The following is a 4,447-nucleotide window of genomic DNA, read 5'->3' on the forward strand; positions in this document are numbered from 1 at the left end:
GTGAACTAAGTGAGTATCAAAATCAAAGAAAAGATGGAGCTGTTTATATCTACATATTGTTTCCCCTTTTATGCATTGTTTAGATACAATAGACTTTTTAGTCTTTTTTTTTTAACTTAAGTATAATTGACATACTGTGTTATATTAGTTTCAGGTATACAATATTTCAGGTATTCTAGGTAGTTTTCAGTGCTCATCAAGAAAAGTATACTCTTTTTTAAACGTTAAAAAAATTTAAGTTTCATTTTTATTTTTGAGAGAGAGAGAGAGAGGCAGAGCATGAGTAGGGAGTGGCAGAGAGAGAGGGAGGCACAGAATCTGAAGCAGGCCCCAGACACAGAGCCCAATGCAGGACTCAAACTCACAAACTGTGAGATCATGACCTGAGCTGAAGTCGGATGCTTAACCGACTGAGCCACCCAGGCACCCCAAGCAAAGTGTACTCTTAATCTTCTTTATTTCACCCATCCCCCACCTACCTTCCCTCTGGCAACCACTAGTTTGTTCTCTGTATATAAGCATCTTTTTTTGTTTGTCTTTTTTTCTTTCATTTATTTTGTTTCTTAAATTATACATATGACTGAAATCACAGGGTGTTTGTCTTTCTCTGACTGACTTATTTCACTTGGCATTACACTCTCTAGATCCATCCAAGTTGTTGCAAATGTCAATATTTCGTCTTTTTATGGCTGAATAATATTCTTTATACACACACACACACACACACACACACACATATCACATCTGCTTTATACCTTCATCTATGGGTAGACACCTGGGTTTCTTCCGTATCTTGGCTATTATAAATAATGCTACAATAAACACAGGGGTGCAAATACCTTTCCAAATTAATGTTTTCATATTCTTTGAGTAAATACCCTATAGTGGAATTACTGGATCCTATGGTAATTTTATTTATTCATTTATTTTTATTTTATTTATTTTTGTTGTTTAACTTTTATTTCATGATCATAAATTTTACTCTGCCATCCAGCTGGACTTGGAGGGGAGTAAGGAAAACTTGGGACCCATGGAGCTGCCGCGGAAGCTCAAAGGTTGCAGGAGATTTTAAACAGATGGGGGTGAAGGGGTGCTCTACCAAACTGTGAAGGAATGGTCTGGTAGTTAAGATAAAACACAAATCAAATTTATTAGATTTGTCCACAGTCAGCAATGGCGATCTTCTAGCTGGTCTTGCCATTCCTGGACCCCACGCTCCATGGCTTCCGAAGTTCATGCCTTCCTTCACCTTGCTAAACGCCACGTGCTTGTCATCTAACCGTTCGGTCTTGGCAGTGCAGATGAAAAACTGAGAACCGTTCATGTTGGGTCCAGCATTTGCCATGGAAAGAATGCTAGGGCATGTGAGCTTCAGGATGAAATTCTCATCATCAAATTTCTCCCTATAGGGAGATGGACTTGCCACCAGGGCCATTATTGCACCACCCTGGCACATAAATCTCGGAATAATCCTATGAAAGCAGGAACCTTTGTGATCAAAAGCATTCTCCCCAGTGCTCCGAGCATGTAAGTCCTCTGCTGTTTTTGGAAATTTGTCTGCAAACAGCTCAAAGGAGACATGGCCCAAGGGCTAGGTGTCCACAGTGATATCAAAGAAGAACATGGTGGGGTTGACCATGCTTGGGCAGGTTGGTGGTTCCAGGGCGGCAGTGTCTGCAAGGCCTGGCAATTTTATTTTTAATGTTTTGAGGAATTTCCATAGTGTTTTCCATAGAATAGACTCTATTAACGTGTATAAGATTGTTAGGTTTCTCTGTGTATCCATTTCACTAATTTAATAAATATTAAGTATCTACAGTGCATTTGCTGATCTGGTAAATACTGAAAGTACAACAAAAAGACAAACAGACCTTACCCCTAGTGTAATAAGGAAGACAGGCATTATTCAAATAATTACATACTATATGAATATAAACTGAACTCTAATCATGGAGGAGATGTTATGATTGCCTGTCATACAGGCCTGGATTTTAACTGGGGCTTGAAAAAATGGTAAGAATATATTTGTTATATAATTCTTAGGAGTTTCTTTTTGAATATGAATACAACTTTCCTTTTTCTCTCTTTAACTTTGTTTATGTCATGGTTCTTCATTGTGTGCAACTATGAATCATTGGTAGCAGCTACATAAAGCTATAAGTGAAGAAAAAGGACTCTGATTTTCTATTTACCATGGCTATAGGAGCTGAGTATTATTAGCACACTTCTATTCACATTACCATTATACTCTTGTAGAAGTGGGACACCTGGGTGTCTCAGTCAGGTAAGAGTCTGACTTCGGCTCAGGTCATGATCTCACTGTTCATGAGTTTGAGCCCTGCGTTGGGCTCTGTACTAACAGCTCAGAGCCTGGAGCCTGCTTTGAATTCTGTGTCTCCTCTCTTTCTGCCCCTCCCCTGCTCATGCTGTGTCTCTGTGTCTCAAAAAGAAAGAAACATTAAAAAACAAACAAACAAATAAATAAATAAATAAATTATTGTAGAAATAAAAATACCAGAAATATATATTTTGTTTCATCAATAAGATAACATTTATTTGCTGATCATCTATGTAAAATATTGAATAAGGAAGGCAAAATATTGAAGTTGGTAACTAAAGTATGCAGTATAAATCAAATGATTTTTTGAAAATTTAAAATGAAGTTCACAGAAGCTTATAAATTAAAGAATATTTGAATATATTTGCATATATTGTATGTGTATACATATATATATATATATATATATATATGTATACACATGTATATATATATATCAAACTTAATTGTGATTTTTGTTTGTTGGCTGACCATAATTTAGTCTATTTCCCTTGTTTAGAGTACAATTTTTCCCAGAGAAAAGCAGTCATGACTTTTATAAGGCCTTAGAAGAATGGCAAAATTTTACTAGTTATAGAGGTTGTAAGAAGTTTAGTGTCTTTTCTATTAATGCATACTATCTCATAAGTTAGACTTATACGAAATTAGAAATCCATTTGATTTCTTTGAATATATGGAGCAAGAGATAAAAACTGTAAGTATGTGTTTAAATTTGGGGATAGTGATCAGAAAAACTGGTGTGTTTTTAAAGGAGTTTAACCTGGAGTGCCTGGGTGGCTCAGTTGGGTAAGTGTCCAACTTCGACTCAGGTCACGATCTCACAGTTCATGGGTTTGAGCCCCGTGTCAGGCTCTGTGCTGACAGCTCAGAGCCTGGAGCCTGCTTTGGATTCTGTGTCTTCCTCTCTCTCTCTGCCCCTCCCCATGTCTCTGAAAAATGAATAAATTTTAAAATATGTATATTAAAAAAAAGAAAAAAACAATACAAAGAGTTTTTCTTTTTCCTGAGAAAATTAGCTGCCAATCTTTCTCAGGCTTATGAATAAAGTATCTCCCTTTTGAGACAATTTAAATATTTTATTTATTTATTTATTTAGGCCTTTCTGAGAGAAGCAGAATGGCACTGTGGTAAGGACATGTGTGTTGGGGTCTTAGAGCTTTGTGTTCCCATCACAAGTATCTGTGGTGTCTCACTGATCTTGTGTCCCAAATATCTGTGGTGTCTCACTGTTCTTGTGAGAACAGTGCCTGAGAACCATGCCTACCTTGCCTGATTGTCATGGAGCCATTTGCTCTTATGTGACAGTTCTTAACATGGTGGTAAATATTTGCTCAATAAAACAGGCTTTATTAAACATTCATAATTGTCACTTCTGAACACCTTAGAATATCTCTGTGAACTTTTATGTTGTCAAGAGGTTTAATGTATAAAATAGTGACAATTTATTTTAAAAACATTATAAAAAAAGGCCTCTGTCATCCGTTAGCATGAAATTTAACACTAGGCTTCAGATGTTTCATTTAAAAAAATACCTTTAAAATTGTTATTTGTTAAAAATCTTATTTACTTAAAAAGAGTAAGTGAATTATTTCAATAACAAGAAAGACACAAAAACTGTTCAAGTATGACTGGGCTCTTTTAATGACAATACTTATGGTCTACATATTTATATATTAATTTGTATATTAATTTGTACACCTGTGAATCTTTAAAAATACACTTTCTCATCTATATGAAGGGACAAAGTAATATGAGGCCATTCTGATGATTTTTGCAACAGCTGTTTAAAAAGATTTCTAGAAAAAAAATACCTGTTATATTTTAATTTACTTAAAAAGCAATTTTGCCTCCTACCCTAAGGATCTCATAATGCATTGTAAATCGTCCTGTTTACATACCATACAGAATTATAGGATTTTCTAAATGGATAGAAGGAGTTGTATTAACTCTTTCTGACCAAATATGCCCTATTAGTCTGTAAGGGTGAAGGGAATTCTCAGTTCTTGCCAGGGAGTAAATTAAGCACTTGGAGACTCTTCATTTAATGATCTCATGAATCCTCATAATATTCCTTATGAGGTAGATGACAAGTTGTATTAGCTCCATTTG

The 4,447-nt window shown here is 35.5% G+C and overlaps 1 pseudogene; it reads right to left on the bottom strand.

The window, feature by feature from the left end:
* Positions 1-1,151: 1,151 nt before the first annotated feature.
* Positions 1,152-1,639, bottom strand: LOC132680291 (peptidyl-prolyl cis-trans isomerase A pseudogene; annotated as a pseudogene).
* Between the last annotated feature and the right edge of the window lie 2,808 nt (positions 1,640-4,447).

The sequence above is a fragment of the Panthera onca genome, chromosome A1 (assembly GCF_046562875.1).
Source record: "Panthera onca isolate mPanOnc1 chromosome A1, mPanOnc1 haplotype 2, whole genome shotgun sequence".
Lineage (NCBI taxonomy): Eukaryota > Metazoa > Chordata > Mammalia > Carnivora > Felidae > Panthera > Panthera onca.